Below are 27,013 nucleotides of genomic sequence, written 5' to 3'. Positions count from 1 at the left end.
AGGCGGCTCGCAGGGTCTGTCGCGCGCTCAGCCTGAGGGCAGGGCCGGCTGTGCGGGTGGAACAGCCCGGGCCGAAGTCCTGCCGCCGACGGGCTGTGAGACCGGGCGAGTCAGCGCTCGTCCTGGGCCCGCGTTTCCCGGGGGTGAAGTGAAAGTTTGGACGAGGGCGTCTGAGCACCTTCCCCGTCCGACGTTTGGGGAAGACCTGCCAGGGAGACCTGCGTACGTTGGGAGCTGCCGCAGGGAGAGCCCAGGTAGACGTTTGGTCCTTCAATTGGAAAGCGTTTGTTTTGAAATCTGTGTTGATGTGAGGCGATTTGGATTCTTGTTCACCGGAGCGAAGTGTTTAATGGAAGACGTGTCGGGGAAGGTCATAATGGTTTGTATTATTGATTTTTCTGTTTTTTTCCTTCTTTAAATGCAGTGGAACCCTCTTTCTGTAAACAATACTTGGAAGCCCAGTGTGTAAAAAAGACAGAAATAAAACCTTTATCTGCTTCTCTGTCTCTCCTCACCCGACCCCTGAGGCCCCCCGAGATGACAGGTCGACAAGCTGTGTTGCGTTGGGGAAATGTTTTGTGTATTAATGTGTTGGGATCTGGAAGATTAATACTTTGCGTATGTAGAGTTTTTTCTTATTTTTCCCTTTATTTTCTCCAATTGTATGTCATGTACAATCAGTATATTTCTCATATATATGCTGGAAAAAGGCCCCAGGTTTCCAGTAAAGACCTTCTCTTTCCATCTTTGCTTGTCTCCCAGTCCTGGGGAAGTAAGTGTATGTTCATAATAATGAGGCCTCTTCTGCTTCATTTCTGAATGAGAGTGAAAGACTTTTTTGAAAGGCATATATTTGAGACCATGAAACATGAAAGTTGAGAGAGTGTATGAGCTAAAAAGGTTAGATTCATGGAGTAATGGGAACATACTCTGACTAAATCTTGAAACCCTGGAGCAAGGGCCTTTCTGATTTTGAGAAAACTGGGTTTAGGAGGAAAGGAGATCCTGTTTCATACAGTGAAAAATAAACAGAATATGTGGTGGTGTGTAGGCAGAAAAGTTAGTTTTTTTTTTTACGTTAAGAGAAATCCGTAATGACCTAATTTGTTGCTTTGGGAGACTAGAGTTGATAAAGGATTTACTGGAACTTGGAAGTTTGATGTTAAAGAGGAGAACCATACCCTTTCAGAGCATGCGGGCTTGGTGGTGCTTCCGTGGGAGGACAGAACTGGAGATAGAAGGGACTTTGAGTGGAACTGAAGGTGACCTAATGGGATATGTTTTCTCTTTTCAAAGCAGACTTGCTTCCTTTAAGCTTAGGTCAATGACTTTCCTTCCTTGGGTCTCAGTTTCTTCTACAAAGTGAGAAAATTGGATTCAGAGCTGGTTTGGGCTCCAACTAGGACTGCCAGGTAAAATATAGGGTACCCAGTTAAATTTGAATTTCAGATAAACAATGAGTAAGTTTTTGTATAAATATTGTATAGGACACATTATACTAAAACAGTTATTGTTTATCTGGAATTCATATTTAACTGGGTGTAATGCATTTTTATTGTTAAACTTCGCAACCCTAGCTCCATCTTTTACTCTTTTAAACTAGCTCCGGGAAGATATTAGCTAAAAGCGCAGGTGAGAATGGATTGATTTGGCCGGTCACAGCCCCATTTATTGTCAGTGACGTCGACTTGAGGGATATCACTGTTTCATTTGTGGGCTTTTTTTCTTTGTGTAGCAGTTTCATTTCTGCAATAATAACACCGTGTTTAGGTTTGTAAATGCACCTAAACTGTCTCAGTATCTGAAAGCAAAAGAAGTTGCCGGCATTTCTTAATGTCACCTAAATTTGAGTCCTGAAATGTCATATACTATTTTTCTTCTGTAAAATATACTTCACCAGCGGCCCCCCCACCCCCATTTTCTAGTTGTGTGATTTACTTTAAAACATTTTCTAAAGCAGTGGACTGTTCTGTTGGTAAATAATTTTTTGAGAAGTTTTTATGCTGCCTTATTTTGCCCATTGGGAATATGGAAAATTAGCAGTATATGCATGATAAACATTTTATGTTTTAGTTGACTGTTGTCAATCTTGTTTTTGCTGTATTGAAGAGATTCAGTGTTGAAATGGTTTTTCAAAGGGTCTAATTTTAAATTCTTCAGTTTTTGACTGTGTGTAATTTACAAGACGGGATCCAGTTTCTTTACTCAACCCACTGTAAATGCTTAAATTTTCTAGTTGATTCAATTGTCAACAAGAGCAGCAACAGAAATGTAGCGCCTTCTCTAAGCTAGGCTGACGTGCTAGCTTTCTAGTTCTCCAGGTGCTTATCTCTGATAAAGGAGTCAAGTCATGTGCAGTCCAAGGATAATGTGATGAGGGCCTTGGAGTGATACGAATGCTGTGGAGACTTAGAGGAGGATGAGTGACCATCAGGTTGATAGATTTGAATGGCAGAATGTCCTGGAGGTGGTGGTATTTAATCCAAGTCATGGAAGTGAAGGTAGGGTCAGGAAGACAGGCTTATGCAGAGGTGGAAAGAAGCAAGAAAGGGAGAGAATCCATCTTCTCAGTTTCTACAAAGCGTATACTTTTTTGGGTTAAAATATTTGATAATATTGTTTGCGTATAGTTTTTGGTTCATTATAATACCCTTCTGTGTCGTGTATATAGGATTGAACTGCTTCAGTGTCTTTCTGTATTAGGACTATTTTCAGAAGTCACTGTAAAGGTCTATGAAATATATCACACATACAAAACTTCGTAATTTGCTTATATAGAACTCTAAAGATAAAATATCACCAATACCATTGATGCCTCTGTGTGCCCCTTCCTGATTAGAGTCCCCTTTCCTCTCCTCAGATGTAACCACCATCGTGAATCCTATGGCTATCATTTCTTGGTAATCTAACTTTACATGTATACATTGCTAAAACACAAGTTGTTGACTTTTGCTTATTTTTGACTTTTATATAAATGACATTGTACTATGTGGGTTTTTTTGTGTCTCTGGCTTTTTTCGCTTATGTTACTAAATTTCGTCCATATTGCCTATAGCTGCAGTTCACTCATTTACTCTGCTGAGTACTATTCTGTTATGTAAATATATTTATCAATTGTAACTGCCTACTTACAGAATTCCTTTATATCTTATTTTCCTCTTTTTCGGTTGATGGACATTTGTTGGGGGGGGCATTACAGACAATGCTGCTCTGAACATTTTTGTAAAATTTTCCAAGTGCAAGAGCTTCTCTCGGGTAAACACATAGGAGTGGGGTTGCTGGTTGCAGGGTGTGCCTCTCTGTGACTTTACTACATAATGCAGATGGTTTTCGCAAGTGGTTGTGCTGTTTACTTCCAGCAGTGTATGAGAGCTGCTTTTCTTATCCTGTCTTCATGCCCCCAGGGTTCAGTATGAGCTAATTAAATAACTGTTGAAAGTCTAGTATCCAGAGTATGTAAAGAACTGTTAGACTTCGAAAATAAAAAGGCAACTAAGTCAAAACATGGGAAAAGGATTTGATTAGGCATTTCTTCAAAGTAGACATGCAAATGGTCAATAAACAGGTGAAAACATCAGGAAAATGCAAATCAGAACCACAGTGAGATACCATTTCACAATCACAGGATGGATGTAATAAAAAAGACATGATAACAGGTGTTGGCAAGGTTGTAGAGAAAACAGTCAGCAGTTCCTCAAATCGTTAAACATGGGGTTATCGCATGACCCAGCAATTCTACTTCTAGGTGTATACACAAGAGAAATGAAAACATATGCTCACACGAGCACTCACACAAATGTTCGTTATAGTACTGTTTATAATAACCCTGAAGTGAGAAGAATCTAAATATTTATCAACTGATGAATGGATAAATAAAATGCTGTTTATCCATACTGTGGAATATTAGTCAACCACAAAAAGGATTGAAATACTGATAGATGCTACAACACAGATGAATCTTGAAAACATTATGCTTAGTGATAACAGCCTGTCACAAAAGGCCATATATTGTATGATTTCACTTATATGAAATGTCCAACCCTAAAAACCAAGCCCATTGCCGTCAAGTTGATTCTGGCTCATAGCAACCCTGTAGGACAGAGTAGAACTGCCCCACAGGATTTCCAAGGCAGTAATCTTTGTGGAAGCTGACTGCCATGTCTTTCTCCTGTGGAGGGGCTGGTGGATTAGAACCACTAACCTTTCAGTTAGCAGCCAAGCACTTAACCATTGCACCACCAGAGCTTCTTTAGAATAGTCTAAATTTGTTTTATTATATATCCACTCCCCACTTTTTGACATGGTTAGGTTCCAAAGACAGGTCGTTACACGAAAATTGGTGTTATGCAAAAATGGAGGATGACCACATCAGATCACAAAATGGAGGATGACTGTGTCATTACATAACTGCCAAATCACATCATTGCATTACTGCCAAACCACTGATAATCATGGCCCAGCCAAGTTGACACATAATCTTAACCGTCACAGCCAGCGTTACTTTCACCTTATACCTCAGTGTTCGTTACTGCCAGACGTTCATCGTTAATGCACAAAATAGTTTGATAGTGGGTTATTTTACTGTCTTCATAAATGTGAAATGTCAGATAACAAGATAGTCGATAAGTAAGGAGTATGTGTTGATTGGAAAATTGGTAATCTCTGTATGATACATTATGAGTCTATCATCTGAAACAATCCATTCCCAGATCATATGTAGCAATACATAACAATTTTCTTCTGGTAACTGTTTTTATATTTAAAAGTTATTGGTGGTGTTAATATATCTTTCCCATTGCCGTTGAGTCACTTCTGGCCTATAGGACTCTCTAGGACAGGGTAGCTAGCCCCGTAGAGTTTCCAAGGCTGTAATGTTTGCGGAGGAGCCCTTGTGGCACAGGGGTTAAGAGCTCGGCTGTTAACCAGAAGGTTGGCAGTTCAAATCTATCAGCCATTCCTTGGAAACCCTATGGGGCAGTTCTGCTGTGTCCTGTAGGGCTCCTGTGAGTCAGAATCAACTCAACGATAATAGGTTTGGTTTGGTTATGGCTTTAGCAGAGGTGCTGAAAAAGTAATTATTGAAGCAAAACTGTAGTTCCCTAGAAGGTAGTCTATTCTTATTGGAGCCATATGAAGGGAGGTTAAAGAAGATTTCTGTTCTTTTACTTTGAAATACTGATACCTGAAGTACTGTTCTGTGTGAAATGCAGGTCGTACAAGTGTTCTCCTGTGTTTTCTTCCAGAAGTTTTATAGTTTTAGCTCTTGTATTTAGGTCTGCGATCCATTTTTAGGGGGCTTTGGGGTGTGTGAATGAGACATGGGTGATTCAGTAGTAGAATTCTCACCTTGCCTTTGGGAGACCCTGGTTCAATTCTTGGCCAGTTCACCTCATGTGCAGCCACCACCCCTCTGTTACTGGGGGCTTGTGTGTTGCTGTGATGCTGACTAGGTTCCTGCAAAGCTTCCAGACTAATACAGACTTGGAAGGAAGGCTTGATGATCTACTTCTGAAAAACAGCCAGTGAAAATCCTACGGAGCACAATGGTCTGATCTGGGATTAGTGGGCAGTGTTTCATTCCATTGTGCGTGGGTCACCATGAGCCCTGGACTGACTCAACAACAGCGAACAACAGCAGTATGGTGTGTGGTGTGAGGTAGTGGTTCATTGTTCTTGTTTTTATGGATATGCAGTTGTTTCATTACATTTTTTGAAAAGGTTATCTTTCATTGAATTCCCTATCCTTTTGCTATCCTTTGCCTGTTGAATTACTATGGCATTTTTGTTGAAAATCAGCTGATGATATGTGTGTGGCTTTATTTCTGTTCCTTTGATTTGTTTGTCTGTCCTTATGCCGATACCATACTGTCGTTACTGCTGTATAGCTTTATGTAAGGTTTGAAGTCAGTTAACATAAATCGTTCAGCTCTGTTCTTTATTTTCCAAATTGTTTTGGGTATTCTAGGTCCTTTGTATTTTCATAAATATTTTAGAGTTAGGTTGTCCATTTGTGGAAAAAAAATTCTTAGGATTTCATTTGGGGTTATATTGCATATATAGATTAATTTGTTGAGAATTGCTGTTTTAACCGTATTGAACTTTCTAATTCATGAACATGGTATATCTCTTCATTTAGTTTTTTAATTTCTTGCAACATATTTTGTAGTTTTGCTGTATATTAAACATACATGAAAAAATGTATCCCTAAGTGTCTTCTTTTTTGATGTTATTATGAATGGAATTTTAAAAGAAATTAGTTTTGCAGTTGTTCACTGCTAATATGTAGAAATACAATTGATTTCTTTATTGCCCTTGTATCCTGTGGCCTTTATAAATTCATTTATTAGTTCTAATAACTTTTTGGTAAATTCTGTAGGGTTTTCTACATATGCAATCACTGAAGAAAGACAGTTTTATGTCTTCCTTTCCAATCAGTATGCTTTCTATTTTTTTTTTCCCTTGTTGGTCTGGCTAGGGCCTCAAGTCCACTGTTACCATAGGAGTGGTGAGAGCGGATGTTCTTTTGTTCCCAGTCTCCGGGAAAGCAGCCTTATGCAAGACATGAAAAGCACTAACTGTAAAATTAAAAACATGTTAAACTGGACTTAATAAAAATATTGCTTTCCTGTCTTGGTATTTGAAGATTATTAAATGCTTCACTTACCTTTTATTTACTCTTCAACTATAGTTATAGCCCTGTTTTTAGTGAATAAATGTTTAGTGAGTGACCTCATAGCTGCTATTCAACTACAGAGCCAAATAAAACTCTGTGACTGCTTCTCTTTTTTTTAACTTTTCCCTTCTTATGTGTCTTTTCAAGGTTAAAATTGCCTCGTTTTTTCCCCACCTACACAGTTTTTTGTATACAAACTCTTCTTGCCAAATACTCTGTCATATCACCTGCTACGTGGTCTGCTCTGTCAAACCTACACTTTTCTGTCAGTCTTTCTTCCTAGAGTCGCCCATCACCCTCCTTTAATCTCAGCTAGGATTCATTAGACTTGCTGTAGATTTGGAACTATATGTATGTTCAGAGCTTGTATCCTGGCAAGTTTTATTCTAGAGAAATGAAGAGTGAGAGATAACTCCCACCTCCTCTCCTGTGCCACTGTGTGGGTAGACTTTTGGCAATTCATTTTCTCCAGAGAATCATCTCTTTTCCTATCGTTAGTCCATGTCAGTTAGGCTCTTGCTCCTCAAAGTGTATTCCATAGACCCGCCACGTTGGTATTATCTCAGTGCTTGTAAGAATGTGGAATCTCAGGCCCTATCCCAGACCTACTGAATGAGAATCTCCGTCTTAACAAGGTGATTTGTATTCACCAAAGCTTGAGCACTGGGCTGTGCTGTGGTAACAGCAACAGTAGTAACAGCAAAGTATTCATTTCTGTCATGCAAAATCCAAAGTGAGCTGGATATAACTACTCCATCTTGTAGCTGTGCCACTGCCAGATTGCCCTCATAGCGGAAGAAGAGCTGGAGGATCTCAGTGAATATTTTTAAAAGCCAGACCTGGAAGTGGCTGGTATCTGCCCATACTACACTGGCTGGAATTCAATCCCATGGTCTTTAACATAACTGCAGGGGAGGCTGGAAACTGTCTTCTGATGTGCCCAGGAAGAGGAAACCGTGTAGAGAATAAATAGCATTGACTCTGCTTCATTCTGCTGTCTGGTCCCCAAATTATTCCATTCTTCCCACATGCAGAACACGCTGACCCCCTGTCCAAGGATGGCAGCCCAGAATTTCATCCAGTCCAGATACCTAATAAGGCAAGACACACCTAATAAATAATCCCATTTGGAAGGAGAGGTGTAGAGACGTGGTAGTCATTTTTCTGTAGCCGTTCTTTAATCCTTCTGGAAAACACGTTGCCATCTAGTTGGTTTTGACTCACGGTGACCCTGTGTATTACAGAGTAAAACTGCTCCATAGGGTTTTCTTGGCTGTAATCTTTATGGAAGCAGATTGCCAGGCCTTTCTTCCATGACACTGCTGGGTGGGTTCGCACCACCCAACCTTTAGTAGTTGAGTGCAAACTGTTTGTGCCACCTGTGTTGTTGTTGTTGTTGTTAGTAGCTTTTGAGCCAATTCCAACTCCTGGCGGCTCCCCACGTGTCAGAGTACAACTTGGTCCATAGGGTTTTCAAGGCTACGACTTTTCCGAGGCAGATTGCCAGGCCTGTCTTCCGAGGTACCTCTGGATGGGTTCGAACTGCCAACCTTTCAGCAAATAGTTGAGTGCTTAACTGTTTGTACCACACCTAAACCACACCTAAACCTGCATTGATTCTGGCTCATAATGAACCCTATAGGACGGAGTACAATTGCCCCATAGCGTTGCCAGTGAACGGCTGGTGGATTCTAACTGCTGACCTTTTGGTTAGCAGCCAAACACTTAAGCACTGTGCCACCAGGGCTAAAAAAAAAAAAATCCCGTTGCTGTTGGGTCGATTCTGACTCATAGTGACCCTATAGAACAGAGTAGAATTGCCCCACAGAGTTTCCAAGGAGCAGCTGATGGATTTGAACTGCCAACCTTTTGGTTAGCAGCCATAGTACTTAACCATTACACCACCAGGGTTTCCCCACTGGGGCTAGGGATCTAAAAACCCTTCTGTACAGACACCGTAAAGCTCCACTCCCTGGAGCAAAAGGATTTTTCTTGATCAGGCCCTGATTCTGTTCCCTGGAGGAGCTCTTATCTATATTTCTCATGCCTCCGGGAAGCATTCTCTAGGCGGTTCTTTTCCATGATTTTATTTGGTCATACCCACTTCTGCAGTGATGTTGGGAGCCTGCTCTCCTTGGGTCCTTTGAAGTTGGTCTCCTGTTGTAGAAAGTTTGATGTCCAGGAATTATTTGAACTTTCAGAGGCATTCTGAGTCTCAGCTTATGTTTTCTTTGCCAGTGTATTTCCCTCAGGAACTTAAGACTTCTTCTCCGTTTGCTCCCAGTCAGTATGCCACTGTCTCTAAGTTCATGCTGTGATCTGAACTTCTCTGAACTTACTTCTTTCTTGTAATTCATGGCTAAAGATAGCCAATAGTAACCAACACACACTATAAAGTTTCGTTTTCTAGCTTTTTTCCCTGGATTCTAAGTTCGTCAGGGATGTGATTTGCCTTCTGAATTCTAGCCAGTGATAGATTTTCATATGTTTTGTCACTGGAGAAAGTGAATCATCATCTTTCCAGTCTTTTTTTTTTTTTTCATTTTTTTAGGCCTTTTTAAAAAATTTTGTTTTGTTGTTGTTGAGAAAATACACAGCAAAAAATACACCAATTCAACAATGTCTACATGTACAGTTCAGTGACATTGATTATATTCGAGTTGTGCAGCTATTCTCACCCTCCTTTTCTGAGTTGTTTTCCCCGTGTTAACATAAACGCGCTGCCCCCTAAATTTCCTATTTAATCTTTCCGGTTACTGTTGTTAATTTGATACCATATAGATAGATCTTAAAAGAGCACAATGCTCAAGGCCGATATTCTTTACTAGTTTAACTATTACTTGGTTTCAAGAAGACTTCAGGGGATATTTTTGGTTTAAGGTTTAAAGATTATCTCAGGGCAATAGTTACAGGGTTCATCCAGCCTCCAGGGCTCCAGAAATTCCGGATCTCATGATAATTTGAAATTCTGTTCTGTGTTTTTTCCCCTTTGATCAGAATTTGTCTATAGAATCTTTGATTGAAACATTCAGTAATGTAGCCAGGTACTATCCAGTTTTTTTCTGGTCTCATGGCAGGAGAGGCAGTTGTTCATGGAGGCAGTTAACCACACGTTCCATTTCCTCCTCCTGTTCCTCACTCTCCTTCCTCTGTTGCTCCAGAGAATAGAGACCAGTTGTTGTGCCTTGGATGTCTGCTTGCAAGTTTTGAAGACCTCAGGAAATATGCAATAAACTGCGAGGTAGAACAGAAGCAGTAATGTTACTAGGCCAGTTAACTGGGATGTCCATGAAACCATGACCTTAAAGCTCAAAACCAAGGAACCAAATCCCTTGAGGTGTTTGGTTGTACATAAGCAGGCTCAGCAGCTTTTGTTGTTGTTGTTGTAAGTATTATCTGCCAGGTCAGCTTTTTACAGGTTCAGAACTTACTGACAGCGGTGACACTAACCAGATGCGCAGTCCTGCATTTCATCAGTGCCCTTTTCCCGTCACTGTAAACTGAACCTCAGTGCCCCAGAAGCAGTTGCCCCCTTCCCCCCTCCCTCTGCCCCAGTAACCACTACCATTTTTTTATGGAGATAATGCACACCTTCTGTGTTTGTTTACAGCAAAGTGTAAAAAAAATTGGCATGGTGGTGCTTACAAAAATATCTCACAGGGGGAGGGTGCAGTGGGCAAGTCAATGTAGAAGACGTGTTATCTGTGTTAAAAATATAGTAGTAAACTTTGGTCTCTACACATTTACTTTGTCTTCTCATTTTGTATGAGTGAGGTCATATAATATTTGTCCTTTTATGATTGACTTAATTCACTCAGCATAATGTCTTCAAGCTCCATCCAAATTGTAGCATGTATGAAGACTTCATTTCTCCTGCTGGCGGAGTAGTGTTCCATTGTATGTACGTACTACATTTTGTTTATCCGTTCATCTGTCGATGGGTGTTTAGGTTGTTTCCACCTTTTGGCTATTGTGAATAGAGCTGCAGTGAACATTGGCGTACAAGTCTCTTGAGTCTGTGCTTTCAGGTCTTTTGGGTGTATACCTAGGAGTGGAATTGCTGGGTCACGTGGTAAGTTCTCTTTTTAGTTTTTTGAGGAACTGCCACAGTGCTTTCCGCAGCTGCTCTACCATTTCGCATTCCCACCAGCAATGGATGAGGGTTCCAATTTCCCCTCATCCTTGCCAACGTTCGTTATTTTCTGTTTTTTTTTTTTTTTTTCTCCGAAATCTTAGCCATCCTAGTGGAATGGTGTCCCATTGTGGTTTTGACTTGCATCTCCCTGCTGGCTAACAGCATTGAGCATCTTTTCATGTATTTGGTGGCCATTTGAGTGTTCTGTTTGGGGAACTGTCTATTCAAGCCCTTTGCCCATTTTGTGATTGTTTTGTCTTTTTGTTATGAAGGTGTCAAAGTTTTATATATATTTCAGTTACTAATATTCTCGTTGGATATATGGTTTCTGAAGATGTTGTCCTGGTCAGTAGCTTGTCTTTTCACTTTTTTGGTAGTCTTTTATTGAACAAAGATTTTTAATTTTTGGGGATCTCATTTATTTATTTTGTCTTTTGCTGTTTATGCTTTTGGTATTTTATTTAGAGGTATGTGATGATCCATTGTTGAAAGCTAGGTTCAACAGTCTTGTCCCTACATTTTTCTTCTAAGAATTTTATGGTTTTAGTTATTAGTAGATTTTTAGCTTATCTTTTTAGCCAGTGCTTCACAGCACTCTCACACCCTAGGATCTGAGTCCTGGGTCCTGTAGGCAACTTAGCTCATTTTTTATCTAAAATTTGGCTTTCTCTGCCTTGATAAATTAATTACTATTTCTGTATTTTCTGTCTCCAAAAAAATGTGTTGAAATCATTTGTCTGGTAGTGTGCCCTCCTCCCTCTTTTGTGGTCTTGTGTTTGTATCTTTTTAAAATAGCTTTTCACTTTGAGGTAATTGTAGGTTCACGTGCAGTTGTAAGAAATAATTCTGTGAGATCGTGTACCTTTACCCAGTTTTCCTCAGTGGTCACATCCTGCAGAATTATAGTGTAGTATTTTTTTTATTATTATTTTATGGGTGGTGCAAATAGTTAATGCGCTTGGCTGCTGACCCAAAGGCTGGCGGTTGGAGTCCATCCAGAGGTGCCTCAGAAGAAAGACCTTGCGATCTAGTTCCAAAAAATCAGCTGTTGAAAATCCTGTGGAGCACAGTTCTGCTCTGACACACGTGGGGCTGCCACTCGTCATGGAGCACAGTTCTGCTCTGACACACGTGGGGCTGCCACTCGTCATGGAGCACAGTTCTGCTCTGACACACGTGGGGCTGCCACTCGTCATGGAGCACAGTTCTGCTCTGACACACGTGGGGCTGCCACTCGTCATGGAGCACAGTTCTGCTCCGACACACGTGGGGCTGCCACTCGTCAGCAACCGCTTTTTTTTTTTAAATCACAACCAGGGTATTGACATTGATGCAGTCAGGGCACAGAAGTGATGTACATATTGCCCACTTTTCTCTTACCTCCAAAATTCCTATCCTTTCTCCCATTTATATAATTTTGTGTTTTTAAGGGTATCATGTACATGGAATCATACAGTGTGTAACCTTTTCGGACTGGCTTTCTTCACTCAGCGTAATTCTCTGAAGATTCATCTGGGTTGTTGCATTTATCAATAGTTCATCGTGTTGTATTGGTGAGCAGTGTATGGATGTGTCTTACTTAGATTCCTCGGGCTACCGTAACAAAATACTGTAAAATGGGTGGTTTTAAAGAACAGAAATTTATTTTCACGTAGATTTGGAGGTTAGATGTCCAAATCAGGATGTCGGCAGGGTTGTGAAGGTTAAATGAGTCAATACTCCTGTGAACACTTGGAGGAGTATCAGCACATAGTTAGCTGTTGGTGATACTTTGCCTCGATATTTATTATAATTGAGAGCATTTATAAGCCTCAATTTTTCACAAAGATGGTATTTTTTTTCTTGTGAAAACTGAGGACGTTTTTCTATTTTATCACAAAATTTAAAGAAAAAAGTATTATCAGCTCCGTTCGCAGAGCGTCCTATTACAGAGCCTGGTAGAATTCTGACGGTGTTAGACTTAAGAGTTAGGAGCCCCGAATTCCACTCCTGACTCTTGTGAGTAGCGGCTTGACCTCTGGCAAGTCTTTTCACTTCTCTTTGCCTCATTTTACTAATTTATAAAATTGGGATTGGATTTCAACTAATTGATCTCTAAGAGCCCTCCTAGTTCTGCCTTTCTAGTTTTGTGTCCTCCACTGAATAATTATTGAAGAAGCTTTGTTATGCTGGTTATAACACAACTCTGGAAAGAGTACAGGCTGCATCCTAGAGTAGAAAAAGGCATGAGGTGAGTAGGGTAAATTAATCTTACAGAAACTTTCAGGGCTGATAGATAAGAGAATGATTAAACGTGTTTCACATGATTCTTACTTAGGGCAAAACTACCACCTGTTGATGGAAGGGAGTCACTCTTGCCGCCGTGTAACAGAAACATTTCCGACAGCTAACTCTTGTCCAGTACTGAAATGGGCCATCTTCTGTGCTGGGTGCTCCTAAGCCATGAAAGGGCAAAGGTCAGGGTCAGACTGGACGTGCTTTAGTCAGGCTGAAGTTATTTAGGCCTCAGCCAGGAATGGCACGGGTGGGTGGCTTCTCTAGCCTTCTGGCCTTTGTGGATAGAAATCACGGCACAGTGTAAAGGTGTTGAAATAATTGAGAAAAACCGTAGTGTGGTATGACTCAGTAATCACTGACTTCAACTGAATTGTAGTAATGACAATTAGTATAGTAAATCTTTTATTATCTACAATTTTATATTTAATGCAAACTAATTATCGTTTGCACGCAGTTTTGAACATGTTGCTCCTCTGAGTCTTCTGTAATTTTGATGGTGCATCTGGGAAAAGAGCGCTCTTATTTTCTTCTTTGTGAGTGATCTTTGAATGCTTGCCACTTTTAAACTAAGCTGGGAACTATGGGTTTGGGTTCTTAGGTTCTGTTGAGATACACAGCTAAATTTGTCATTGAACATGTGGATCTCTGGAGATGTTTACCAGTCTGGACAATCCTGATAGTATTATCTTCTCTACAGCTTCTGCTGTGACCCAGTCTTTGGAGAAACATATGTGGAGGAGTCAGTTCTTGAGGAAGAAGATACCTTATTCCTTTTATTAAATTATAATGCTTTTGTTCCCATTTCCTGGGGTAGACTTTTGGTCGCCAGAGGACCAGTTCTCTCCCCCAGCCTCAACATGTGGTTGTGTGTGTGTGTGTGTTTACGTTTCCTAGTGTACCTCAGGTCCTCTTGAGCCTCCAGGTGTCTTGTTCTTGCTGAGTTTGATTACACTCTACTGAACTGGCAAATAAAGCCACTCACAGCAGGTTTCTCAACCTCAGTACTATTGACATTGGGGGCCAGATAATTCCTTGTGATGGGGTCGGACTTGTTCATTGCAGGGTGATTAACAGGACCCCTGGCTTCTTCCCACTAGATGCCAGTAGTTCTGGTTATTACAGTCAGAAATGTCTCCGACATTGCCAGAAGTTTCCTGGGAGGCAACATCGCCCCAGTCGAGAACCACAGACGGCACTCTGTCACAGTTGTGGTCATCCACTCCCATCTGGTTTCTTCACGTTGCCCAGCCTGGCTCACATCCTCATCTCTCCAGCCGTCCTCCACTCAGCAAATTAGGCTGAAAGCTGCCAAGTGGAGGGTGGAATCAGTGGGAAATAGGGCAGAGCTTTTTTTTTTTAGAGCCAGGTGTGGCCCTGGGCTGAGCTCTGCAACAAACAGGTGGGTTTGTTGGCGGGGCAGTTACTGAGTAGATGATTCAAACAAATGTTCCTTGAAAGAAAGTGAGCTGATGCCACTGGTGTTCCTCGCACACAACACTGATCAGGTATGTTGTGTCCTCGTGTCGTCTGAAACCTGCCTTGGGAGTCTGGGGTTAGCAAAGCTCCTGGGAGCCTTTCTCTTTAATGTTTTTATTTGAAACAAGCAGCAGAAAAGAGGGCCTCTTTCTTGATGGACTTCCATGTTCAATTTAGATTTAATTTTTGACTTTAATAACGAGATAGAAATGAAGTAATTTTTTTAAATGCAAGAAATGAGGTTTGTAAATGTGAAGCAGCAAATGCTTACCGAGTTCACCCGGGGCTGGTGCCCTGCCTCAGGAAGCTCATGAGTACTGAGGAGATACAGGCACCTACAAAGGACACTGCAGGTATCAGGAAAGGACTCTGTCTTGGGTGGGGCAGGTGAAGGGGGGGGAGCACTCGTACAATCACTGCAGATGGGAGCAAGTGTTCACACTCTCCATCTACGTTCATTTTCAGTACTATTAGTTTTTAGTATTTCTACTCTGGGCTTCATGAAGTTTTTTTTAACTTAATTGAGATCATACTAAATCCATTTTTGTAAACTTTATTTGCTTAACATTTATTGTATAACATTGTCATTTTTAATAAAAAAAATAATAGCTTCTAATAATTGACTCGACGGCACTGGGTGGCACTGGGTTAATAACTATGTATTCCATTTTACGGGTTTATCACAATTTAACCATTATTCTGTTGTTTAACATGTAGATTACTTTATAGAATTTTGTCACTCTGAATATCCTATGATGAATATCTCCGAGCATAAATTTTAATTCATAGTTCAGATTATTTCCTGCGGACAGTGGGTTAAATAGTGGGTATTTTTAAAGCTCTTGTTGCGTATTGCAGAACTGCTTTCCAGAAAGGTTCTAATAGCGCTCCGCTAGCAGGGTGTTGAGTGGCTATCTGCGGACATTCTTGCCAGCGCTGGGTGTTTTTTAACGAGACAATTACTGATTCATTAGGTGGAAAACATCTCACAGCTGGTTGTCTTTCTTCTCCTGTTTAAATTACTATGAAATTGATCTTTCATTGTTGTCATTGTTATTCTTTTACCTTTAGAGTTTCTTTAACTCCTTTTGTGAATTGGCTGTCCATGTCCTTTCCCATTATTCCGTTGGGGTGTTATTGGGTTTTTTTTTCTTTATACAACTTCTTTGTATATTAAGGGTAGTAACCAGTGTGGAGAAACCACGTCATGTTTATAACAAATACGTTGCCAGTTTTTCAGTTATGTCTTTTGCTTTATGTGTAGCTTTTAATTTTGATACAATTTAAAACTTACAGAAAAAAATACAAGAATAGTACACAGAATTACCATATATCCTTTACTAAGAGTCACCAATTATCTACATTCTGCCTCATTAGCTTTACTATTCTTTCTCTCTATATTGTATAAATATATATATATTTTTTCTGATTTACCTGAGGCTAAGTGAGAGTTCCTTTGCGAGTCCACTCCCAGTGTCTCCTTGCATGCTCTCTCTAGCTGCATTGTTAGTAGTTGAGCATTAACACACGTATACATACATGTGTTCATGAGTACGCACACACACACACGCATGGCCTGTTGGGCTGGAGGCAGAGAGCTCCAGCTCCTGTGTGGGGCACCTGAGGTGCACGCAGCCACTGTTGCCAGTGCAAAAACCGCCTTGTTGCTCTGGCCACCAGGATGGTCACTAATATCCGTGCTCCTGTCGGTATGGTGGTTCACAGCTGCTGCTTCCGCTGCTGCCAGTTCCCAGAAATTTTATTATTCTACAGATATTTTTGAGAAGCTCCCTTGTTTTAGGTTGGGTGGAGGCCCTGGGGACAGTGTGAGGGATAGTGTGAGTAACTAGACACCATGTTGTCCTCCAGACTACTTCTCAGTTCTTGTGCTCTGTAGTTTTCTTTGGATTCAGCCTGGACTCTTGCTTCAGAATGAGCTTCCCCCCTCCCTCCAGCAGATATCTTAGACTTTTTTGTAAATAAATAAGCCCTTGGCAGGCCTGATCCAATGTCCTAAGTCATGTATAAATCTCTATATCTTCCCTGTATATTTTTTTAAAAAAACAATTTATTCTGTTTTTATTGTTGAGAATATATACAGGATAACATACACCAATTCAACGATGTCTGCACGTACAATTAAGCATCATTGATTACAGTCTTCCGGTTGTGCAGCTAGTCTCACCCTCCTTTTCTGAGTTGTTCCTCCTCCATTAACAGGAATGCACTGCCCCCTAAGTTGTCAATTTGATCCATATAGATAGATCTTAAAAAAGCACACTGCTCAAGGCAGACATTGTTTATTAGTTAAGTTAAACTATTGCTTGCTTTTAAGAAGACTTCAGGGGACGTTTTTGGTGTAAAGTTTAAAGATTATCTCAGGGCAGTAGTTTCAGGGGTTCATCCAGCGTCCGTGGCTCCAGAAATCCTGAACTCCATGATAATTTGCAGTTTTGTTCTACATTTCCCCCCTGTTGATCAGGATCCTTCTATAGACTCTTTGATCAAAGTGTTCAGGAATGGTACCTGGACACCATCCAGTTTTTCTGGTCTCACGGCAAAGGGCGCAGTTGTTTGTGGAGACAGTCAGCCACACATTCCATTCCCTTCTCCTATTTCTGACTCATCTCCTTCCTCTTTTGCTCCAGGACAGTAGAGACCAATTATTGTGCCTTGGATGGCCGCTTGTGAGCTGTTAAGACCCCAGGTACTATGCAGTGAGCTAGAGGGTAGAACAGAAGCACTAAACACAATGTTAGGCCAATTATCTAAGATGTACCATGAAATTATGACCCTAAATCTTCAAACCAAGGAACCAGATCCCAGGAGGTTTTTGATTGTACATACATAAGTCTCTCTATTTTTTCATTGTTGTAAATACATCTTATCACCCAACTTTTACCAATTTAGTTTTTTACATGTGTACAACTTATTGCAACAGTTATGTTAATCAGCTGTGCCATCCTGCTCTTAATCAGTGCTGTTTTTTCTGTCACTGCAAACTGAAACTCAGTGCTCCCTAAGCAGTAGCCCCTGCCATACCCTGCATCTCCGGTAAGGACTAATAAACTTTGGTCTCTGTACATTTGCTTTGTCTTGTGGTTTTATTTAAGTGAGGTATTACAATATCTCTCTTTTTGTGATTGACCTGTCATGCTCAGCGTAACGTCTTCAAGGTCCATCCGTATTGTAGCGTGTATCAGAACTTCAGTTCTCCTAATTGTGCTCATGAGGAACCTTTACATAGATCAAGAGGCAGTTGTTTGGACAGAACAAGGGGATACTGATTGGTTTAAAGTCAGGAAAGGTGTGCGTCAGGGTTGTATGCTTTCACCATACCTGTTTAACCTGTATGCTGAACAAATAACACGAGAAGCTGGACTATATGAAGAAGAACGGGGCATCAGGGTTGGTGGAAGACTCATTAACAACCTGCGTTATGCAGATGACATAACCTTGCTGAAAGTGAGGAGGACTTGAAGCACTTACTAATGAAGATCAAAGACCACAGCCTTCAGTATGGATTACACCTCAACATAGAGAAAACAAAAATCCTCCCAACTGGACCAATGAGCAACATCATGATAAACGGAGAAAAGATTGATGTTGTCAAGGATTTCGTTTTACTTGGATCCATAATCAACAGCCATGGAAGCAGCAGTCAAGAAATCAAAAGATGCATTGCATTGGGTAAATCTGCTGCAAAGGACCTCTTCAAAGTGTTGAAGAGCAAAGATGTCACCCTGAAGACTAAGGTGCACCTGACCCAAGCCGTGGTATTTTCAGTCACATCACATGCATGTGAAAGCTGGACAATGAATAAGGAAGACTGAAGAAGAGTTGACGCCTTTGAATTGTGGTGTTGGTGAAGAACATTGAATATACCACGGACTGCCAAAAGAAGGAACAAATCTGTCTTGGAAGAAGTGCAGCCAGAATGCTCCTTAGAGGCAAGCATGGTGAGACTACGTCTTACATACTTTGGACATGTTGTCAGGAGGGATGAGTCCCTGGAGAAGGACATCATGCTTGGCAGAGTACAGGGTCAGTGGAAAAGAGGAAGACCCTCAACAAGGTGGATTGACACAGTGGCTGCAACAGTGAGCTCAAGCATAACAATGATTGTAAGGATGGCGCAGGACTGGGCAGTGGTTCATTCTGTTGTGCATAGGGTTGCTGTGAGTCAGAACCGACTCGACGGCACCTAACAACAACAACAACTGGCTGAGTAGTGTTCTGTTGTGTATATGTACCACATTTAGTTTATCCATTCATCTGTTTATCTGTTCATGGGTGTTTAGGTTGTTCCCACCTTTTGGCTATTGTGAATAGTGCTGCAGTGAACGTTGGTGTACAAGTCTCTGAGTCTGTGCTTTCAAGACTTTTGGGTGTATACCTAGGAGTGGAATTGCTGGGTCACATGGTAAGTTCTCTTTTTAGTATTTTGAGGAGCTGCCACACTGTTTTCCACAGCTGCTCTACCATTTTGCATTCCCACCAGCAATGGATGAGGGTTCCAATTTCCCCTCACCCTTGCCAACATTTGTCATTTTCTGGTTTTTTGCTTTAATCTTAGCCATCCTAGTAGGGGTGGAATGGTGTCCCATTGTGGTTTTGATTTGCATCTCTCTGCTGGCTAATGGCATTGAGCATTTTTTCATGTGTTTGGTGGCCATTTGAATGTCCTCTTTGGTGAAATGTCTGTTCAAGACCTTTGCCAATTTTTGGATGGGGTTATATGTCTTTTTGTTCTTAAGTTGTTGAAATTTTATATTTATTTTGTTTATTAGATTCTTCCCAGATATATGGTTTCCAGATATATTCTCCTGGTCGGTGGCTTGTCTTTTCTCTTTTTGGATAAAGTCTTTGATAAAGGTTTTTAATTTTTATGAGGTCCCATTTATTTATTTTGCCTTTCGCTGTTTGTAGCTTATTTTTACTCAAATAATGCACGTGTTACACATTTTTCTGCCAGCCATGCCCTCCCCCCGCCAAGGTATTTTTGTAAGCATGCTGTGCTATTTTTTTTTACATGTTGCTGTAAAGAAATTAGCATAGCACACTTAACGAAAATATGTCTTGGGGCAGGGCGCAGTTGGCAAAAAAAAATGAACACCCACGTTATTTGTGTAAAAATATGGTAATCAGTATTAAAAGGTAAGGAAGACAGTGTTGTCTCTGCATTTTCTTCTAAGAATTTTATGGTTTTAGTTTGCACGTTTAGGTCTTTAATGCATTTTAAATTTATTTTTGTATATGGTATGAGGCATAGAGCCTGTTGGATTTTTCAGCATGTGGAAATCCGATTTTCCCAGCACCATTTATTGAAGAGACTCTTCTTTCTCTATCGAATTTACTTAGCATCCTTGTCAAAAAGCAGTTGGCCATACATGTGTGGGTTTATTTCTGGACTCTCAGTTCTGTTCCATTGGTCTGTGTATCTATTGTTATACCAGTACTGGGCTGCTTTGATTGATGTATAATATATTGTAAAATCAGGGCATATGAGTCCTCTTACTTTGTTCTTCTCTTTCAACATCACTTTAGCTGTTGGAGCACTCTTGCCATTTCATATAAAGTTGAGCATTGGTTCTTCCATTTCTATAAAGAAGGCTCTTAGAATTTTGATCGGGATTGTGTTGAATCTAATGATCGCTTTGGGTAGTATTGATTTCCTCTATATCTTTTCTAATTGTTTTTGTGATGTTAGTTGCCATTTGAGATAATAGCCAAGATCCGTTATCTAATCAGGGATTTGCACAGTGTGGCTATTCCAATTCCATCATTCCTTTGTCACTTATTAGCTGGAGTATTCTAAAGACAAATTTCTCTTTATCAACTGTTCAGTTACCTGAAAGTACACTTGATACAGGAAAGACAAGTTAAATGAGTGATTCTTTCTTTTTATTTATAACTCATTGGAGGCCCCTTAACATCTTCCAAAGATGACCAGTGATGTCTTCCTTAAAAATTATTATGAACTCATGAATTTTAACATATTTGACTTTTTTTTTTTTTTTAGTCCATTGTCATTTTTGTTGATCAAATTGTTTGTTCTTTGGCTAGTGAGAATGTTTTCTCGAAGGGAGAGGATGTGAAATGGTAGCTGACTTTAAAAACAAAAGCCTGTTTCTTGGTTTATATTTACATTACTTTCAAATTATGTCTTAGGTTAGTCTTTTGATGATTGAGGGAAACGTTATTTCTAACTATACCTTTTTCACTAGGAGGATGTTTCCGAGACGGAGAAGATTGAAGAGAATGGTTTCTAGGATCACAGATCAAACAGTAAACCTGGGTTTTTGTATTCCACTACCCCTGCGTGCAAGTTGTTAAAATGATCGATTCTTAATAAACATTACGTACTTTTGGGATTTATCTGTAGGAAAATGAGGGTAGCGTTGTTTGTCTTCCTTTTAACTTATTGCCTTGCTACATTTTTGTATGCATATCCCTGTCAGTGGAGCAGAAAGGCTGGGAAACTGGAAGGAGGCAAGGTTTAGTCAGAGGAATAACTTTTAAAACACAAATTAAGCTCCAGAAATATTTCACCCCTGCTCTGTATGGGATGCTGAAAGGAGTAGGAATACTAAAGAAATATATGATGGTCCAGGGAGCATTCAGCCTTTTAAATAGGTCAAGTTTTACACACCGCAGGAAATAACCTAAAGTTATATAGCATGTTAAAGAATGATTTTTTTAGATGATTAAATGCTAAACTGTAAAGAATATTGGCTAAGTGCTGTGGGTGGCAAGGAAGGGAGGGGAGACTTTCATTGCTGCTTGTTCGCTCTCAGAGGAGATAAACTTTGAGATGTGCTTTGAAGGCCAGGGAAACCCTGGTGGTGTGGTGGTTAAGTGCTACAGCTGCTAACCAAGAGGTCAGTGGTTCAAATCCACCAGGCGATCCTTGTAAACTCTATGGGATAGTTCTGCTCTGTCCTGTAGCGTCGCTGTGAGTCAAAATCGACTCGATGGCAATGGGTTTGTTTGTTTGCTTTTTTCTGCAGGCCAGGGAGTTTTTGGCCTGCTGGGCAGAGTGTGGAGGGCATCTCAAGAAGGTAGAACAGAATGAACAGTTGACCTTGAGTTGACATACGCAGGGGCCGTCGGAAAAGTGTGTCCTGGCTGGGGAAACATGTCTTGGACAGTGAGGGAGGTGAGAGCGCGTAGGTGCAGCAAGCCCTGTTCTGAGTTCTCCAGTCTGTGGCTGTAGGTGGAGGAGATGCTCACTGTTCTGGATTCTCCAGTCTGTGGCTGTAGGTGGAGAAGATGCTCACTGTTCTGGATTCTCCAGTCTGTGGCTGTAGGTGGAGAAGATGCTCACTGTTCTGGATTCTCCAGTCTGTGGCTGTAGGTGGAGAAGATGCTCACTGTTCTGGATTCTCCAGTCTGTGGCTGTAGGTGGAGAAGATGCTCACTGTTCTGGATTCTCCAGTCTGTGGCTGTAGGTGGAGAAGATGCTCACTGTTCTGGATTCTCCAGTCTGTGGCTGTAGGTGGAGAAGATGCTCACTGTTCTGGATTCTCCAGTCTGTGGCTGTAGGTGGAGAAGATGCTCACTCCAGCCAGGGCTTTGCCTCAGCCTGACACGACAGCTGCTTGCAGAGACAGCTGTGTCGTTTGTGTCATATGCCGTAGTGTACAGCTGTGTCGTTTGTGTCATATGCCGTAGTGTACAGTGTGATATGCTGCAGACCCTGGTGGCGTAGTGGGTAAGTGCTACGGCTGCTAACCAAAAGGTCAGCAGTTTGAATCTGCCAGGCGCTCCCTGGAAACTCTGTCGGGCAGTTCTACTCTGTCCTGTAGCGTCGCTATAGCGTCGCTATGAGTCGGACTCGACTTGACGGCAGTGGGTTTTTGGGTTTTTATGCTGCAGATTCCTTTTGCAGGAAGCACTTAAAATGAAATATAACTGCCTTAGATTTTTCTGGAGCCTTGGTGGCGTAGTAGTTAAAAACTCGACTGCTAACCAAAAAAGTCGGCAGTTTGAATCTACCAGCTACTCTTTGGAAACCCTGTGGCAGTTCTACTCTGTCTTGTAGGGTCACTATGAGTCAGAGTTGACTCGATGGCAACAGGTTAGATTTTTCTGTTATAAAATGTGGATAGAGTTCTTTTCTCTATTAACTTACTAAAGATGCTTCAAAAAATCCATGTTTTGGTGAAGAAACCTGAGCTCGTCAAATGGTGTGAATTGGTACCAGAGATTAAGTCTAGTCTGTAAGCCTTGACAGATCTTGGGATCCCTTACTCGGAAGTAGAATCAGTGCACAGCAACCTTGTTCTCACCCACACTGCAAACTGAAGATCATAATTAGTTTTGAAGATGTAATTGGTGTGAAATTTTTTTTAATATTAAAAACTCTACCAGTGAAATTTATTATACAGAGATTTTTAAAAAAACAAAAAGAGTGTGCAGTAAGTTGTTACAAAATGGCCCGTAATGAGTCACCCCCCCCCATGTCTATGCCTCTTTGTAAAGTGACTTGACTTGTTTTTTCTATCAAGAGGCAGCATCTGCCTCCCTACCCCTTGACCCCGGGCCTAACTGTGTGGCTTGAATTGGCCAGTGGGACATCAGCAGACGTGGTACAAACAGAGGAATCATATGCAATGAGCTTGCCCTCTTGGAATGCTGCTGCCATTAGGTGAAGAAGTGTAGGATGAAAGATCACATGGGAAGAGGTTCAGCCTCCCCAGCTGAGCCCAGTCCCCACCTGACCAGCCAGCCAAAGGCAGCAGCATGAGTAATGAGGTAGGAGCAGCAGAAGAGCCAGCCAGTCAACCCAAGGAATAGTGAGAAACGGGAATTGCTGTTATTTTAAACAACTAAGTTTTGGGTAGCTTGTTACACAGCAGTAGAAAACAGAAATATCTATGATAAGTGGTTGGAGTGCATGACTGTAGTTCTAATCACAGCTCCATTGCTGAGCCCTTCAAGAGCCCACAGTCCAGTGAGGGACACAGAACTAGGTCATTACAGCGTGGTAAATGCAACTATGGTATTATCCTCAGGGAACCGTGAGAGCCCAGGAGGGCACTGGGCTGCCACAGCCTTGACCTTCCTTCCATCCCCCTTTCCTCGTGTGTAATAAGGCTCGGATGCTGTTACCTACAGGACAAGCATTGGGGAGCATTTGACAGAACCAGAGGAAGTAGACTACATATTTCTGTACTTTGTTGGAGGTGTTTTCCATCCTTAAAGGCAGTTAGTTCGCGCTTCCTTTCTCAGCATTAAAATGATGAAAGAACTCCCTGAGATTTGTCTTTCCCTTTTGTTAACTCTGAGTGTTTTCAGTATTACAGCCAGATGCTGCATATCGTCCATTTGGGCAAGTTCCTACTGAATATACATCCGTGGTCCTGTAAGGTTAATGCAGGCAGTCCCTGGGTTATGAACGCCTGACTTTCATACAACCTTAGTTATGAACCATCCCCCATAAAGCCTCTTAATAGTAACAATTCAGGGTACATACAGTGGTTTGTAATAATAAATGGGCGCTACTTTGCAACACACATCAAAACATTATTATTATTGTGTTATTAATGTTGAAGATGTTTTAGTGTACCTGGAAGTGTTTCTTTTGTTTTTTGTGCACAGAAAAGTACACTGTATACTAAGACAAACATTGACTAACTGACATTAGGTATGAACCATACATAACTGTTCCGACTTACGTACACATTCAACTTAAAGATAGAAACAGAACTCGTTCGTAATCCGAGGACTGCCTCTATATGATGTGTTCACACAACATCCAAATCATGTAACGTCCTATTTCACGGAATGTATCGTGGATGTTAATGATGCATGACTGTATTCTTATGTTTGTCCTGTTAGCAAGGGGACACCAAGGTTAATCCTTAACTTTGCTTGAGCTTAAAATCTTCAGGAAAACCCAGACTTTAGTGCAGGCCCTTTTCGTCTAGTCAAGTCTAATTCACCTAGTTCATTGTACGTGGTGGAATGGCTCTGCTGAAGACTGCCTGACTCACTGTGACAGTCCTAATGACCTCATTGCTCTTGAGCTGAGTCCTGACAGCTTTCTCCAGCCTGACCCTACTTGATCATCTTACTCACTTGTAATCAGCCGTGGCACCACTTTGTTGCTCAGCTTCTTTGGAGTCTAAGTTGCGTGTACCGGCCTTCAGTCTACAGCATGTCTCTCCTCCTGGATGAGCACTTGGACAGTGCTTCTAGCCTTAGGCTCTAGCATTTTTCCTTAGGGGCCTGGGTTTTACTGGGCAGCATTGCTGGGCACACCTGGAATATACCGTGTCCCTCCTATTGGGCTCCAGCCTGTGAGGCTGCCTGCTGGAAAATTACCTTCAATCATCTACTGAAATAGTTTAAAGATGAAAGAATGTAAGGATATGGGCTGTAGTTTTAAAATGCAATTATTTCCTTTGTGTGGCTTGTGATATCAATTTGCAGGTGAACTCAAATGATAAATATTTGTTGTAAAGTTGACCCAGCTATTTGAGGCAAATCTTACTGCCTTAAAATGCTCACTTTTGAAGTATTTAAATTATTGTCATCCTCAAATGTTTAGCAAGTATGCTCATTCCTTTGTTAAAATTCCTCCATATGGATTCTATATGAGGTCAGATGGATGAGTAAGAGTTAACTGGATCATGAGTAGAAGGAACGACATTGCAGGTAGAGAGAACAGCATGTGTACAGGCGCTATGGTGGGTCTGAAAGAAGGCCACTGCTGCTGGACTGTAGAGGGAGGGATGGTACTAGATGAGGTTGGTTCGATACATGTTAAATGACCATCTGGAGGTAGGATATGGACCATTTGCCATCAAGTTGACCCCAACTCATGGCAACCCCACGTGTGTCAGAGTAGAGCTAGCTCCACAGGGTTTTCAGTGGCTGATCTTTCAGACTTAGATCACCATGCCTGTCTTCCCAGACGTCTCTGGGTGGACTTGGGCCTCCAACCTTTTGGGGAGAGCCAAGTGTGTTAATTGTTTGCGCCACCCAGGTACTTTGAGGTGTAATTTAGATATCATAAAATTCACCCATTATAAGTGTACAGTTCAGTGATTTTAGTAAATTTGTAGAGTTGCAGAACCATCATAATAATCCAGTTTGAGACATTTTCATTACCTCCAGATGTTCCCTCTTGCCAGTTCGTAGTTACTCCCCGCTCCCACCCCTGACCCTGGGCAACCTCTGATCTGCCTTTGGTTTCTTTAAATTTCCCTTTTCAAGACACTTCATAAAAAAGTAATCATAACGTGTGTAGTCTTTTGCACTGGCTTCTTTCACTCCTTTCACCCTGGTGGTACAGTGGTTAAAAGTTAAGGCTTCCAACCAAAAGGTTGTCAGTTTGAATCCACCAGCCGCTCTTTGGAAACCCTACGGGGCAGTTCTGTTCTGTCATATAGGGTTGCTATGACTCAGAATTGACTCCATGGCAATGGATTTTCTTTCACTTAGCGTAATGATTTCGAGGTTCAGCCATGTTGTAGTGTATGTCAGTGGTTTGTGGTTCCTTTAACTGATGAATAATATTCCATTGTATGGAAATGCTACCTTTTTTTTTTTTTTCCTTAAATCTTTTTATCAGTTGGGCATTTGGAATGTATCCAGTTTTTGGCTGTTATTAATAATAGCCAAAATGTGAATAATGCTTCTGTGAACATTTATGTATATGTCTTTGTGTCTTTCATTTCTCTTCAGTACATTCCCTAGTGTGGAGTTGCTAGATTGTATGATAAATTTAACTTTTTAAGCCACTGTCAAACTATTTTTCAGAGTGTCTATACCACTTTACGTTTTCTTTAGCAACACATGAAAGTTACAGTTTCACCACATCCAGTATTTGATATTGGCAGTCTTTTTTATTTTAGCCATTCCAGTTGGGGTTTACTGATACATCATTATGGTTTTAGTTTATAGAATATTTTCCTGAACTTATTAGCCATTAACATATATTTTTTGGTGAAATGTCTATTAAAATCAATTTAAAAATTGGATTGATCATCTTATTGAGTTGTAAGAGTTCATTATATATTCTGGATACAAGTATTTTATGAGCTAGATGTCAAATATTTTCTCTTGTTCTGTAGCTTGTTTTATTGTTTTGTTAATGGTGTAGTTTAAAGTGCTAAATTAAAAAAAAATTGTTGAAGCCCAATGTATCAGTTTTTTGTGTGTTTTTTTTTTAAGTAATACACGCATGGAGCCCTGATGGCACAGTGGTCAAGAGCTTGGCTGCAGACCAAAAGTTCAGAGTTCAGATCCACCAGCTGCTTCCTGGAAACCCTATGGGGCAGTTGTCCTCTGTCCTATGGGGTCGCTATGAGTCAGAATCCACTCGATGGCAACTGGTTAGTTAATACGACATAGGTGGTCATTTTGCCAAAGTTAGGGATGAGATCACCCAGGAAAAGGGAGCATAGAATGAACAGTGGAAGGAGTAAAATAGAGCCTTGAGG

General features: G+C 41.0%; 1 protein-coding gene across 2 annotated transcripts in view; it reads left to right on the top strand.

Annotated features, from left to right (window-relative positions):
• Positions 1–10,878: 10,878 nt before the first annotated feature.
• The window catches only part of MARCHF8 (membrane associated ring-CH-type finger 8), a 164,777-nt gene continuing 148,642 nt past the window's right edge, over positions 10,879–27,013 (top strand). The window contains exon 1 of one of the 2 annotated variants that reach the window (XM_064269819.1): positions 10,879–26,905. The gene's annotated coding sequence lies outside the window, so the exon portion shown is untranslated. The remainder of the gene's footprint in view (positions 26,906–27,013) is intronic. The other variant, XM_023547152.2, reaches the window with a different exon arrangement.

Source organism: Loxodonta africana, chromosome 16, assembly GCF_030014295.1.
Source record: "Loxodonta africana isolate mLoxAfr1 chromosome 16, mLoxAfr1.hap2, whole genome shotgun sequence".
Taxonomy (NCBI): Eukaryota; Metazoa; Chordata; class Mammalia; order Proboscidea; family Elephantidae; genus Loxodonta; species Loxodonta africana.
Note: the sequence above shows the minus strand (reverse complement) of the source record. Positions and strands in the feature narration are given on the sequence as shown.